Source organism: Xiphophorus hellerii, chromosome 18 (genome assembly GCF_003331165.1).
Source record: "Xiphophorus hellerii strain 12219 chromosome 18, Xiphophorus_hellerii-4.1, whole genome shotgun sequence".
In the NCBI taxonomy this organism is placed as follows: Eukaryota; Metazoa; Chordata; class Actinopteri; order Cyprinodontiformes; family Poeciliidae; genus Xiphophorus; species Xiphophorus hellerii.
In genome coordinates this window covers 33,292,248-33,309,285 of record NC_045689.1, presented here as the reverse complement: position 1 = coordinate 33,309,285, position 17,038 = coordinate 33,292,248, and positions in this window count along the sequence as shown.

Sequence of the window (17,038 nt, the reverse complement as noted above, 5' to 3'; positions counted from 1 at the left end):
AGGAAACATAACAACAGGCTGATTGCTTCAATGCCTCATTGCATCAAGGCAGTGATTAAAGCAAAGGGATTCCCACTGACATATTGTTTTAAAAGTACCATATTTTGATTTTAATTGTTGTCTGCCAAAACTGAGAAGTAGTTTGAGCTGATTTCTCCAAAGTATTCTAACTTTTTGAATTTCTGTTTTTGTGGGTTTCATGAGCTAGAAACCCAATTTATGTAACAAACAAATATTTGAAATTGTTTAAACTGTAGGCCCTGAATCTATAATCTATGAAAGTTTAACTTTTTGAGTAGAATCATGGGAATTAAATAACTTTTCCATAATATTCAAATTTTTTGGAAACTGTCAGTATGTGCCTGAAAAATGCTTAACGCTGCCCTTTTAATCACTTTCTGGTTTTTGACTTATGAAACTTGCTATACACATTGTTCCAAATTATTATGCAAATTGGATTTAAGTGTCATAAAAATATATATATTTTTTTGTGACCTCAGCAAAGTATATGGACTTTCTGACTGATCACTTTCTTTCATGGTTCAAAAAGAAGAGTCGTACCTTCCTTAGCAAAATCATCTTCATGCATGACAATCCAACATCTCATTGTCATACGTGACAATGAGATGGTCTTTGCACCTCCAAAGGTTCTCAACCCTATTGAGAACCTTTGGAGTTTCCTCAAGCAGAAGATCTGAGGGTGGAATGCAGTTCATATCAAAACAGCAGCTCTGGGAAGGTTTTCTGACATCCTGCAAAGAAATTCAAGCAGAAACTCCACAAACTCACAAGTTTGTGCAGGTGATATCAAAGAAGGTCCTATGTAAACATGTAACTCGGTCTGTTAAGATGTTTTTGATTGAAATAGCTTTTGATTTTAGTACATGTGACCACTTAATGCTGCACATTCAAAGAATTACTGTTTGCAGTTCTTTATAATCCATAACATGTTTAGAAAATCTGCTGTGCATAATAATTTGGAACAGTGCATTTTGAGTTTTTTTATTTTTGAAAAAAACAATACTGTTCTCATGGGGAGCTTTGTTCAGTAAAATTTGATTTATACTGTAATAGTTTTGTAACCATCATTTGCATTGACCATTTAAGAAAATCTGAGAAAATATCACTTGCATAATAATTTGGAACTCGGTCTATATAAAGTTTACTTGCTTACGTCTGCATCTTCACTGCAGATGTTATTTTCTTTTTGCAAAAATTCAAGTCAGGTTAACGTTTTTTTTGAAGTTCTCTTTTCTGTGCACACACCTAAAAGGAACACATGCAGTGACCAGATAATAATGCATGTTTTAGATGGTTGGAAGGAAGATTCCCAAATGGTCCTTGGTGAGCATTTAGGCACAGGCAAATAAAACTCAAAAGCTCAAATAAAACTCGATGGATTGAAGGGAAACATTCAAATCTTTTAAAGCACTCAAATAAAAACCACAGATTTGAACAAAAGATGAATCCTTTTGTAAGGTACTGTAATGAGAGGATTGGAGTTCCCCTGCTTCCTTCTTGCTTTGCCTTTTGAAATAAAGCTTTTAGGCAAGTTTTTAACACAGCTTTATCACAACTGACTATTTCTGAAAAAATTTCCTAATGCGGACTATAATTTGTTTTGTAAAGTAGCCATCCTTTTACTGGCAATGACACTGAAAAAAAGTGCAATTTCCCTGAACATCATTCTTATGTCATACAGAGTTCCCCTAATGACAGAGGACACAAACATCCTCAGTCTGCTTCTCTCTTTTTTCTGTGAACTTCATACTTCAATTCAGTTCAGTTTAGTGCCAATTCACAGCAAATGTTGTCTCAAGGCACTTTACAAAAACCCCCATATCATTTCACTCAAAATAAATTTATCCAGCCCTGCTCCACATATAACAGCAGATGCATATAGATTCAGCTGGAAAGACTCACCTTGAGGATCTATTGGAGGAGCTGCCTCAGTTAGGGTCAGGTTGAATTTGTAACTCAAAAACAAGTCAGATAGCAACACTGGAAGACTAAACTTTGGTTGCAAAAAAATAATTAAAGAAAACAGAAAAACAACATAACTGTAAAGAAATATCAGGACGGTTGTCTTCTTTTATAACCATACAAAAGAAGAACCCCTGGTCTAAATCCACAGGCACCTGTGAATAACTGAAATAAACGAATACGTGAGTCCCCTATAAAAACACCTATAACTGCCTATAGTTTGAACACCAAACATACCATAACATGCATTAATAGCCACATTGGAAACCGTTTTGACTCTACTGCAGAAGCTAACTGTCACTGTCTGCTTTTTGGGGGGTACAGCCAGTTAGTGCCAAGGAGAAGTAATGGTGCTCCTGGATTGGCTGCCAATAAACTTCAACTAAAGAAATAGACCTAGAGTAAGAATAAGAAATGAACATAAGGGCTGAAATAAAGGGAAAACAAGGACAAGCCAAATCTAACAAAATAAGTGATGTCAAATAATGAAGCCAGAATGACTAACAAGAGTTAAACAAAAGTGAATTAGAATATAACTGATAAAACTAAAGGGGAGCAGAAAAACAAAAGCAAACCGAAAGACTACTTTCGTGTTGTGTGCTTACACGATAGTAGGCACACAGTTTATGTAAGTAATTTACTATGCAAAACTAATTCATGTTAATAAAAAACCTGACTCTTAATGAAAAATCATTCTTGATATCAACCAGAGTGTTGGCAGCTATCTAGCTCACTGAATCACCTTCACCTTCTGATGGATAACATATCAGAGTTGAATTTACAGATTAATGCGATACAAGGAATAAATCAAGCTTTACTCTGCTAATGTTCTTTCAGCATTAGGTTATGTCAGCCATGTAACCAACTGATCAGTCATGTGTCAAGCACAAAGCATTTAGCTTACATCATACTCCCTCTTATTGTCCTGAGTTTTCACTGCAGCAGATTTAAAACAGACATCAATTACTTAACTGTGAGCCTGCATAAATACAAACTCATCAACTGCCATTTATGATCAATGTTTGATCCCAGCAATGGTATAATTTGGTTTCATTTCTTCTTTTCATGTGTATTTTATGTATTTATTTCGATTAGAACTGTGCTAGTTGTTAAAAAATAATGTTTGGCTGTTGATAGGAGCTTCTAGTATGAGGGGAGTTATTCTTAATACCCAAACAGATGTCTACTCCAGCTTACAATTAGCATATGAGTCAAGAAATGTAATTCTTAAAAGCATGTTTTTGTCATCTAAAATCTGTGAAAGTGCTAGAATCTTTGCTAGAATCCTTTTGCATCAAATAAGCAAAGGACTGAGCTAGGCGTGATGCATTTACAGTTTAATTGGCCTTGACACTTTATTGTATTTTCTTCCCACTTCACCAACGCCCCAGGGAGCTCAGGCCCCTGCTGGTGCCTCATTGGCGAAACTTGAGCTCAATCAAGACAATAGACTGTTCCAATAAGGACCTTCTGATTGTACCATGTCAGAGATTTGCCTCCAAGATTTGCCTCTTAATGTTGACTTGGAGGCAACATTAAGAGTGGAGGAGATGACCACAGAAAGCACAATATGTCGTCCTAACATGATCATTAACTTTGACAGGGCCACCACTAATCACGTCTTCCTTTGACGGCATAGTAACTGATAGCAGAGCCAATGGAAGCTAGAGCTGAGGGAGGGCTAGGACATTTTCTTCAGTTTTCTGATATTGTATTTCTGCATTTAATGACTGATTCTGTATCAGCATACCATTGATTCATAATAACAGAGCTAACTGCAAGCCATAATAGATATTAAGGCTATTCATAGGTCTGCGCTAAGCTTCACTATACATCCACAGTAATGCTGGAACATTTTTTCTTTATTCGTTCCATGATCTCAGACCTTGTTTAGATTTATTAGGTTACTTTTTGTGAAGCAATTGTTACTAAAATTTATCTTACTTCTTGCAGAAAAATCTCACATCAGTGAAATGGGGTTTTATGACAAACCAAGTAACAGTTAAGCTAGGGATAGAACCCTCATTAGCCAGTGAGAATATAGCAATAACAATAGTTAGTGTTGAAGTTTAGACCTGGTTTAATCCGCAATATTTTAAAACACAATAATAGGAAATTGGAGAGAAAAAGGCATGCTAGACATCTACAGGAGTCTTAATGTGGAAAAATAGTCTACTGCTTTATAAAAAAAGACTTTAGACTAGTCTGCCAGTATCATGATTATCCCACTATTCCTGCCAAACCTTAAGGATTTTATTTTGAATAATAGATTTCTCCTCACTTTTGCAAAGGAATAATTAAGTAAAAATATTTGATTTCAGGGCCTGTTTAGCTAATATATCTACTTATTCATTTCCTTCTATATCTATATAAGCAGGAATCCAGACAAATTGAACAAAACATTTCTTATTATGTAGCTGAACTAATAAGTAGGGCAGGTGTAGCTAGCCCAGTATTTCCTTCTTAAATGGCTGGATGATGTCATTGATTACATTGCTGGGTTCTGCCAATTAAAGAGTTTTCTTTTGTGTATTGTATTGTTTGTTTTTTTCTTTAAAGTAACCGTTTGAGTTGTCCTATATTACAAGGTTCATTTTGCAGACCATTTAATTATGTAGATTATGTTTGTAAATTAGCTTAATGCTCTTAGCCTTGTTTCTGTTTAGATTTTGTTGTTTGGTTTGACCTGTTTCATTGTGGTTTAGTCCAATCAAGTGCAGGTGTGTTGCCAATTGACTATAAGTACAGTGAGTTCTCAGATGCTCAAGATGGATGTCGGAGGCAAAAAAAAGGAAAATGTAAAAAACTTCATCAGAAGAATCTGGAACTGGTGGCTGATGCTGTTTTTGGTGCACCTTTCTGTTCCTTTGACCACACCACTTCACCAGATGTTGACTCCTGTGTTACTCAATGAACATCATTATTCAACAGGCCAGTTGTTGAATGTTTTAGAGTGTAGGGGATAGAGGTAGAGTGTACCGCCTGATCTGGTGGTGGGGGGAATGCGGTCTAGTTCTGCCTCCTATGCCTCATTCTAAGTGGACAAACTGACCACTTTTCCTCACTCTGCTACTTTCTTCTTCTACTACACTCCAATTTGTATTATTTCCTGCTATTTCAACTATTAACCTTTTTTTTTCTCTCCACAGAAGCTACATCTGGTCTGGCATTCTGTCTGAGATACTACTGCCAACAACTAAACATTCAATGAATTAATATATCCCAATCACTTCTAGGTGGCATAAGTTGATTGAAACATAATCAATCAACTTGCTTGTCAGTGGCCAAAATGTTATGTCAGACTGGTTATAAATCCATGTCTAAAAGCTAAAGTAAGAATTAAAAATAACAACTTTAAATTTACACATAGTAATTTTTCCTTGTGTGTTGTGGTTGTGGTGTGGCAGAACTGCAGTTACCAATCGGTGAAGAACAAACTGCCCACATCTGAACATACTGGCTCAGCTGGTCCTCTACTTTACAATTACGCCTGTAGAAGCAGAAACAAAAGCCAAAGTCTGCAAGCAGCTGGTTTGAGGGAGTTAAATGTTTCATGGAGGCAAGATGGCTCCTTTCAGCATGTACATTTTTCCATTGCCCTGCAGTGAGCAGAGGACATGAATCTAATGCACAAAAGCCAATACATTCAAATATTATGTAACAATAGCATGCAAACCAGTGCAAACATAATTTTGTGCTTTCTAAATGGTTTGTTTTTCTTGCAAAGTACAGGCTGTTCTATGCAGAGACGACACTAACAAAGAGTTGTCTCTACATAAATTCTACGTGTTTTTCCCAAGAATGTCATACAGCAAATATATCCATTTTCACAATATGAGCTGTGAAGTTTGGATTTACTCCTAACATGGTGGAAGTGGGATCAGTCCTCTGGAGGAAGATTTTCTGGAGAAAGCTTGGCTGAACAACTGCACAGAAAGGAAAGCAGCAAGGGAACACAAACAGAGCCAGGCTTTGCCAGCTGTCATGATTGTGACGTTGACAGGAAGCATGTAAGGAGAGAGGACAGACAGCGCGCATGAAGACGACAGCATGATTCAGAACAGAGAGTGGGGCAGGATGAGAAAGAAATCAACCACATACTGAACAGCTGGGGAATGGAAAAAAATCAAGGGTTAATAAAGTTTGTGACGTTGTTGTGTGAGTCACTATTTAGTGAGTGTGCAGCAAAAGAAGATTATGAACAGCTTGAGGTTAATAGATTTTCCCATGTTGTAATGAATGACTTAAAACAGATAAGAAGAAGATAATAAATAATCAGTTGCTGCTGTTGTCATGAAAACAAAAAGGAACCTGGATATTCAAAATACCTACTCAAAAATACTAATTACTCTTTTAAAACAATGACTTTAAGTTGTGTCCTCCTCTGAAACTAATTGAAAGTTTGAACTTGGTAGGATCAAAAGTTAGGAAACTAACTTAAACAATATTTATTGGAATAAAAGATTTTATTAGGATATCTAGAAATTTGGTTTAGCATCTACCTATTTTATCATAATTTTCTTCAATCAAGATTTAATTTCAAACCAACTCAGTTTATCTAGTACCAATTCACTGTTTTTCATTTAGGATGCTTAATAAAAAAAAGTAATTCCAATCCTTCAGACATATTCTAAGTCAATTACATCCCAAAGTGATCTTCAAACATTGGAGCTTATTATATTAATTTGTTAAACAGTTTTCAGTAACACTTTATTTGAAGGGCTGTGCATAAGACTGACATGACACTGCAAGTTTTAATGCAACTTATAATGCAACTTGGGATTAAAAGTGTTAATATTCACCAAAAGACATTTCATAACAACAGTCATAAGCATTAATGAAGACTCCTTCATATTCATGAAGGTGTTATGTTATGTGTATGACAGTATCATGTCAGTTTTATGCTCACCCATTCAAATAAAGTGTTACCCAGTTTTCTATCTAAATGAACCCAGCCAATTGCATAGAGTCACTGACTTTTAATATTCACTCCTTCTGGATGAGCAGGAAGCAGCACTGGACAGCAGCTTTCATTGTGTAGTTGACTTTACAGCAATCCCTACCAAGCATGCATGTAACGACAGTGGAGAGGGAAACACTCCCCTTTAACAGGAAGAAACCTCCAGTGGAACAGAATGGGACTCAGTGTAGCTTCTATGAAGAGAAAAACGCAGATATAAAGTTGAACTAAAGGAGCAAGTAGTATGAGTGTGTAGCAGAGTGAGGAAAGTGGTCAGTATGCCCACCAGCAGTCTAAGCCTGTAGCAGCATAACTACAGAGATAGCTCAGCCAGACCTAAGCTATTTTATCAACTATGAACTATAATTTTTAAATCTGGTCTTAAAAGAATACCAGGTGTCTAAAGCAGAGAGGAGCCAAGCCTCAGAACTGAAGGATCTGCCTCCTATTCTACTGCTAAAACAACTAGGAACCAGCAGTGAACCTGAAGTCTGAGAGTGAACGAATCTGTTAGGAACATATGGAACTATGATTATATATACTGTATATATATATATATATATATATATACCCTTTATTTTTTTGAGCAGTGTATATATGAAGGCATGTTTTTTTTCTCCATGCCCTATATGCCTGCCCTTGGAAAGGTCCACCTCTCTCTCTCAGCCCCCTCCTTATTTCAAGGTTTAACATTTTTTCCCAACTTTTCGATTTAATTCAAGTTTATTTAATCAAGGACAACACAATAAACATAGTTAAATGTTTACAAGCCCAGTCCTTGGTTGGAGTTTTTATAAAAGAAAGCAAAATTAAAATTAAATATCCTTGTCATACACACACACACACCCCTAAAGACACATACACTGAATTTTTGTGACTATAAACAAGAAAAACATGAAAATGCATATTAGAGAAAAGTAATTCTCCACAACAAAGGTGCTGCATAGATATCTAATACCATTCCATGTTTTATTGTTATTTGAAAAAATGTGTGTGTGTGGGGGGGGGGGGGGGGGGGTGTTTGTGCGTGGGGGCGTGTGTGTGTGGGGGGGGAGGGTGTGTGTGGGGGTGTGTGTGTGTGTGTGTGTGTGTGTTTTAAACAATCTAGACTAGCAGCACATCATAATGTCACTTACGTAGTATTGGGTGTAAAATATAAATAAAAAGTTGGAAGCATCTTGTATTGAATTTGTTGTGCTGGTTGACATGACAACAAGGGCCTCTTTGCTGTTCCTGTCTCTGAGAAGCAGATGCTCCAATAAATTAAAACTGAAATATATTTAGAGACCAGATGTCCATCATCCTGATCTCACTGTACTTGGCTTGTACTTGCATAACGCTTTATCAAGTCCAGAGGACCACATGACATTCAGTCATTCAAGCTAATGGCTAGTAAGAGCAAATTAACCGACCTCCACCATCAAGCGAGGCAAGTGAAGTGTTTTGCCGGACACAATGACAGAGCAGCATTTGCACCGGCAACCCACCAATTGCAGGACGAACTCCTACCACTGTCTCCACCATTGTCACAATTCTCTAACCATGTTTGCACAAACCACAAGTCTGGGAGAATCATGTTTTGCAGGTATCCTGCAAAAGTTAGATACTTGTATCTAACTGCTTTGTTGTGGAGAATTACTTTTCTCTAATATGCATTTTCCTGTTTTTCTTGTTTATAGTCACAGAAATTCAGTGTATGTGTCTTTATGTGTGTGCGTGTTTGGGTGTGTGCGTGTGTGGGGAGGTGGTTGCGGGGGTGTGTGTGTGTGACAAGAATATTTAATTTTAATTTTGCTGTCTTTTAAAAAAGCTCCAACCAAGGACTGGACTTGCAAACATTTAACTATGTTTATTGTGCTGTCCTTGATGAAATAAACTTGAACTAAATCGAAAAGTTGGGAAAAACTGTTAAACCTTGAAATAAGGAGGGGGCTGAGAGAGAGAGGTGGACCTTTCCAAGGCCAAGCACATGGGGCATGGGGAAAAAAGTGTGGGGTGGAAGCAGTACTAACAAGGAAAATGTAAAAAAAAAAGATCCTTTCTTGTGTCGTATTTGAACTTGTTGTTAACCACCTGTGTCTGTGTTTCCTTAGACCTCAAACAGTGACTTTAATGCCTTGATATTTAAAAAGACAGAGGGCATTTGTCTACATTTTGCCAGCCTTGCACTGAAAAGTAGCTCCTGTGAGCTATGCAGACTCACAGTTCCACCAGGTTTTAAGTCTACAGGAGACTGCTAGTCTACAGGAGCTGAGTGGGGGAGTTACAGAGGAGGGCTACTCTGTGAAGTCGAGACTTGGAAGCTTGGAAACTGCAACGTTTTGCTCTTGTTGACCGCTGAACTTGATTGTGTTTCCAACTCTGACACTGGTTCATTAAACTGAATTACAATAGCTTACTACTCTAACAGCAGTGAGGTGTAAGCATAGGCGTAACTTCCTGACGGACTGGTGTGGACATGTCCCCACCAACTTTGGACTGAGGGGGACAGTCCCCCCCAATATTTCCTGCACCTTTTTTTCTTTATGTGCCTGCATCTATGTGCGGACAGTAACTCGGCAGCAGCTTCACTCTGTATTGAAAATTCCTTTATAAAACATAAATGACAAGTCCGATCTAGTAGATTGGACATCGTGTGACTTACTGTGTGCTGCAGTGCTCTACATGCTTTGCATTGAGTCAGGAATATTGAGTCAGGTGGTTGGGGGGAAATGACACAATCAAGCAAAGAATCTGAAAAAAGGGACGCAGTGTAAGTAAACAGAAAAAGCTATGAACAACAAAAAGAGTATAAAAGATAGAGACTGTAAAAAGAATCAGAATCTTTTCAAGAGAAATGTGACATCAGAGCAGCTGTTGGGAACAAGAAAGATTCCCTCCATGGAAAGTCCAGGATGTTCTGTTTACTCTGCCCTATGAGCTGATCAATAGATTACCGAGAACTCCTGACGAACACAGCCAACGTCAGTCCATGCAGGTTGTAATGTCTTACAGCCTTGAAAGATTGTAAACAGCAGTGAACTTTAAATTCAATCCATATGTTCATCAAACATGGCACATTTGGAGAAAGAAGGGTCTAACACGCATATAAACACATAAAAGGTAATAAAACTGTGTTAAATGGATCATGTCAAATGTCTACTTAACGTCATATTTTTCTATTGCAGGAAATTTCTGTCAATAGTATTTAAAGAGGTTTATTTCAATAGTATTTAAACAAACCACAAACATCAAAATGATACCCAATAAAACCAGAAAGATTACACAGCAAGATAAAAAAGTACCATGTTTAATTTATTAATTAAAACTGAATGTAAAGATAGTATAGAAAAATGGAATGATGTGACCCACTCTATCAACTATGAGCAGATTACAAGCATGATGCAACTACAATGTCTGATTGGTGTGTTCAGTGTGATGGGCAGAGTTAGCTTTCCTCTAGGCAGAGCATTCTGCATGCAGGCAGGAAAGTTCCGTTTTGGTCCCATCTGACAAAAACACATTTTACTACCTTTCCTGTCATGTGAATTATTTTAAATAAGACTTCTATTTCATCATCTCACTACTCTTCTATGTGTATGTATAACTAACACATGTTCTTTCAACAGATTTTCCAGCCTAAGCTGTGTATCTCTACATTTCCTTCAAAGTTACCATGTTTTGGAAAGCTTCTGCTGATCAGCAATGGCAAATGGATCAAAGCAATTGGCATTATCGGTAACATACATACATAGGATACATTTTAACCAAAAAAAATCTTAGCTAAATACCTAACATCTCCTCTCTATGTTCAGATGATGGACTGAAGAGAACTCTGTAAGATGCTTTAGAACCTAAACTTCTCCACAGATTTCTCTCTGGCCTGTCTGGTGTGCTGCTTGGTATTCCTGTCTTTACTTTATGTTCTCACTTTTTGTACATTATTTATAAAAAAATAAATTAAAAAAAGGTTCAAATCCAGAATAGATGTTCATGTACTTCACCACAATTATGCACTACTTTCTGTCAGTCTTTCGCATAAAAATCCCACTGAAATAGTGATGATGTGACAAAATACGAAAATGCTCCAGGGGTAAGAAGACCTGTCCTATTTAGTAATTCATGTTGAAGCTTCTGATGTAAAAACACCCCCCCCCCCCCCCCCCCCCCCCCCCCGCACGCCCCCCCCTCCCCCCACCCACACACACACACACACACACAAAAAGAACAGGTCTGCTGTGTAACAGTTATAACAGCTGTCTGGAGAGAATGACTACACTATGACTACACTATACAAATATGACCAGATGCCATTTGATTGCTAGGCACACTGATGGTACCATCACATCCCAATAAATCAGCTATTGATATCCCTGCAGCTTCCTTCCTGAAGGAACTGGCTGCTTGCTTACATCAGAAATAAGGTTATGGTGTTTGTTGACGATAGCAAAACCCACAAAGAGCATGTCTCTTCAATTGAAGAGACATGCTGTTCAATTGATAACACAAACTGGTTGTGGGTTCAACTGAGTTCAGCATGCTTCCTATTTATTTATACATTTATTTGTATTCAGTCATATTGAATGACATCACTCATATATATAGAATAGAATAGAATAGAATTCAACTTTATTGTCATTGCACTGTCACAAGTACAAGCAATGAGATGTAGTTTGCATCTATCCAGAAGTGCTCTACGAGATATAAATATTTATTTACAGATGTACAAGACTATGTATGTATGGACTATAGGGGGTTATAGCAAAGAGATATAGATATTGTGTATAAATATAAATATGGGAGCTATATGCACAGATTATACAGATTATACAGAATATACAAGAATGTTAGGGAATGGATTATATACTGTATGTGTATAGTATAACACAAGATAAATAATGGCAGATAAAATTTACAGGTTGTATGTGTGTGTGAAGAAAACAGTCCGTGATGTGTGTGTGTGTGAGGATAGTCCATGTGTTATTGTTGTATGAGAGGATAGGGGAGTACAGTCCTTATAGTTTATGGTTTATGTCAGGAGGCGTTCAAAAGCGTGACAGCTGTGGGAAAGAAGCTGTTCCAGTGCCTGGTGGTTCTGGTCCGTAGGCTTCTGTAACGCCTCCCAGAGGGCAAGAGGGAAATATATATATATATATGTAGTATGTAGAAATCTTTCCTATATGGGCAAAAAGAAGAAAAGAAAATTGTTCTTGGGGCCCCCTGGTGGCCGCAGTAGATACCGCACTGCAAGGCAATATGAGCTGCTGTATTAGCAAAGCAATGTGGCAAAAAGGGCTTATCCTTCAGGAAAAGAGAAAAGAAAGAGGAAGAATAGAGAAAAAGTCAAGATAAAGATGTGTTTTCATGTGTCTTGGTAATGTAATGTTTATCAAAAAGATTTGTGGAGCTCCTAATAGAAAATTAGCTTGATAAAGACCTTGAATGGTCCAGTTCAACAGATTTGTTGATAAGCCAGGTATCCGCAAGTTCCAAACAGCAGAAATCCTGTTATCATAAAAAAATCCAGGGAGTGTCCCCGCAGGACAAGAGGGCTCTCCTGTGCCCAATCAATTGAAAATTTGATCAATTGCATTGAGAGACCGGTTGACCAGATCCATAATTTGTAGATTTGGAGGATGTGCAAAGAAAGGCTTCAAAAATAGAGAAAAAAACAGGACAAAAACAGAGCAAGGGGGCAAGGGCAGGAAGGGAGCAGAGGAAAAAAGTGTCCGCCTTCACTGAGAGCAAGAGAGAAAAGAAAAAAATGATTGACACATTTAGCAGCAAGTTGTGTCATGGAAAATCTGCATGATTGTTTTCTTATTAACTCTATTAAGATGCTTAATCTGTTGCTGATAACAGAAGGAAAATCACAACAGTATACCTCTGGTTTGCTAAATATCTACATGAGTAACCATATTTGTCATGTCAGCTATTATGCATCATAAACTCACATCTAACGACAGACTCTTTTATGCCATTTTACTATAAATATGGGAAATATCTCCTCTGTACTATGGCCATTCTGAGTTGCTAATCTTCCCAACTCTACTTTTAAAACTGAGAACAATTTTGTCATTGTTTGTGCTTCATGTCAATCATGCCTTACCACTAAAGATATTTATGTTCCAACTGAGTTCACTAAAAAGCCCTAACACACATTCATCTTTTTCATCAAAAATATTTATCCATTGGAGGAAATTGAAAAAAATGAAATACATAATTAATTTTAACAAAATCACCAGCTGCAAGCTTTGCTGTCTACACTTTTAGAAACCCTCAATAAGGCAGTGTTTCATCTTCTTTAGTATTTCACAAGCTTGGCACACAAAGAAAAAAGGTATTCCTGGTCCTGACGCTAGCTTAGATCAGCCCACAAGTTTGCTGTAGAGTGCAGATCTGTGATGGTGATGAAAGGTGCATTTTATCCTGTGTTGACTTGGTTGTTTGCTTTATATCATTATCCTCCTGAAAGACCTAACAATGATCTAGTATTAGTTTGCTGGCAAAGTCAAATAGATTCTTATTTCGAGGGTCCTGTTATTTTGCTGCTCTAACCTGTATCGAATAAATGACAATACCAAACCTCTGCAGAGCTAGATGACTGCTGAGGGAATTGAGCCTTTTGACTCAGGTGTTGGAGCAGGGATACATTAAAAGGTTACAGGATGCAGCTCTAAACATCTTGTTTGGGTGCAAAAATATTTTACCCAAACATCCATCCATCAAGTTAAAAAGCACCTCAACCCATCAAATCCACTATAACGCTGAACACGTGAAGTAAAGTTGAGGCTTTAATGTTCTTGTTAATAAAAAATAAAAATACATACAGTACAGACCAAAAGTTTGGACACACCTTTTAATTCAATGAGTTTCCTTTATTTTCATGACTATTGACATTGTAGATTCACACTGAAGGCATCAAAACTATGAATAACACATGTGGAAATATGCACTAAACAAAAAAGTGTAAAACAACTGAAAATACCCCTTATATTCTAGTTTCTTCAAAGTAGCAACCTTTTGCTGGGATTACTGCTTTGCACACACTCTGCATTTTCTTGATGAGCTTCAACAGGTAGTCACCTGAAATGGTTTTCACTTCATAGGTGTGCCCTGTCAGGTTAATAAGTGGGATTTCTTGCCTTATAAATAGTCATGAAGATAAAGAAAACCCATTGAATTAGAAAGGTGTGTCCAAACTTTTGGTCTGTACTGTAAATAAAATTAACATGAGGTATTGTTTATGGATATGACTGTATATGGATAATGATAGGGGATTTGAAGTGAAATATAAAAAATTGTATACACTTGCTACACTAATATATAGCAGACATGTTAGGATTTTCTTCAGAACTAAAGATTTAAGCACTATAAGTTACATTTGAAATTCACACATTGTGTCACAGATTCCCAGTTGAATTTAGGTCTGGACTTTAACCGTTCAACCGCTGAATCACATCAACAGGCTCTTATTTAAATAATTTGTAGCTCTGGCTGTATGTTTAGGGCTCTTCTCAGCTCTGACTAGTCTCCTTGTCCCAGATACAGAAAACTATGCTGCCACCACCATCTGTCACATGATGTATAAATCACAAGTTTTCAATTATTCACTTCCATGGTTAGAATTGGTTATTACAGGAAATGCATGGAGCATCAAAAAAAGTGATTCATAACTGAATTTAAGCTTCCTTCAAAGAAATGTAATTTCCTGACCTGATAATAGCTTCTTGGGTAGATTTCCCCTTCCTCCTCCTCTTCCTCCTCCTCCTCTTCCCTCTCCTGCTGCCTTGGCTGGGATCCTGCAGTGCAGAGACCAGGGAACGCTGCTCTCTGCTGTTCTTTATTTATCTCTGTAAATGATGAGCTTGCATAGGATGCCTGACATCACACCATGCCTCAAGGTCAGGGTGGAGTCAGTGGAGAGGGTTGCCATGGCAATGGAGAGGCATGAAAAGCAGTCATTGTTCCCAGGCCACATGTGCCTGTGAATCATCTGAAGGCCCAGATGTAGAGCTGCTCTTTTTCTGAAGCACTTTGATGAATTTTTGGTTGCATCTTCACCACGTCATGAGGTTCACAGGGAAAACAGATGAAAGGATGGAAACAGCACAAGGACCTGTATCATACACAAAACGTTAGCACTCAGACACAGATAAGGCATGTTCTCACCTTTACAGCTAAAGTTACAGATCTTTGGGTTAAGCATAAATGCGGTTACTGCAATAAATGGATATCAATACGAAGAAATACGAGTAAGGTGTGTATGTGTGATGAATGATCAATTCATTATTGATTATTTTAAGCGTGGCCACTTCTAGATAAGCCCAGGATTTTGCTATTTGCGGCTCCAGAGCATTAGAGATGTGTTAGCCCAATGGCAGAAAGGAAAGACAACATCAGTGAACGCTCCTGCCTTGCTATCTGGCCCGTTTTATAACCGTCTAAGGTCCATGAGTTAAGATTAGACATGTTTAGCAACCTAAATGTTAACATTCATGACACAAAAACTGGAAATATACTGATTAGCTGTCTTTTGCCAACTTGATAGCTTCATTTTTGGATAAAAAGAGAAAAAACCGAAAACTTCTCTGCTATAAGGAAGGGTTTGTTGGAAAGGATGGAGAAATCCTCCATGACTGCTGTAAGAGCTCTGTCTTCACTTACACAGCTCAATGATGCCATCTAGTGAAAACAAAAGGAAGTGTATAATTCCAAAAATGTAGCGTTGTACTGCAGACACAAACTACTGTGCCTCTAGATTTTCCAAAGATTGAAAATGTTAAAAAGTGAAGGTTTTCCATTTGTAGAAGGATTTACTATCTGTCTGTTGTTGGATACGGGAATCCAGTTTGATCTAACTGCAATGTTAGATTTATATGTTGCGGGTCAGAGAGGAACATAAATTCTGTTAAAACTGATAAAACTTAATTGCACCTAGTTTATGTAAAAGTATTTTACTGTACCCTTTCCATATTTTGACAGGTCACAAAAACAAATTTCAATACTGTTGGGTTTGAAGACCAACATAAAGTAGTACATAATTGTGAAATATGAGGCAAATTGTTTAAAAACACAAACCTCAAAAGGTAAACTTGAATTTGTACTCCGAATCAATACTGTCATGAAACGGTGTGGTGAGGTGGTGAGGCAGACGCAGCGGACCCAGGTATGATGAATAATGAGATTTAATGTAGAAACTCAGTCCAAACAACGAGCAGCAGGCACATGGAAACACTGACGACGACTAGACTAGACATTGACGAGGACCCGACGAGGTACAAGGAACACAGGTGGAGTTAAATACACGGGAGGGTAATCACAGAAACGAGACACACCTGGGAACAATCAAGGGGAGGACAGGACAACGAAGAGACTTAAGGACACAGAAAACTCTAAATAAACACAGAAAAACACAGATCCTGACAGTACCCCCCCCCCTCAAGGGCGGCTACCAGACGCCCACAAAACAAAAACACAACAAGGGTGGGCGGAGGGGCGCTGGACGGGGGGCCAGAGTCCAGAAAAAGCAAAAAACAACCCACCATTGTGGGAGGAAACACAGGAAGGGCCAAGAGTCCAAAAACAACAAAAAACTACCCACAGGGTGGGCGGAGGCAAAGGAGGCGGGAACCACGGAGGTGGTCCGGCGGTCGTCCGCGGCGGCGGGAACCACGGAGGTGGTCCGGCGGTCATCCGCGGCGCTGGAGGCGGGAACCACAGAGGCGGTCCGGCGGCCGTCCGCGGCGCTGGAGGCGGGAACCCAGGAGGCGGGAACCACGGAGGCGGTCCGGCGGCCGTCCGCAGCGCTGGAGGCGGGAACCACGGAGGCGGTCCGGCGGCCGTCCGCGGCGCTGGAGGTGGCGATGAGGAGTTCCGGGGGCCGCCCACAGACGGCGATGACGAGCCCCCCGAGGCAGGGTCTCTGGTGGAGCACAGGGGGTCTCAGTTGGAACGCGGGGGGTCTGGGTCTCAGGAGGAACGCAGAGGGTCAGGGTTTCAGGAGGAACGCAGAAGGTCAGGGTCTCAGGAGGAACGCAGGGGGTCTGAGTCTCGGTAGGAACGCAGGGGGTCTGAGTCTCGGTAGGAACGCAGGGGGTCTGAGTCTCGGTAGGA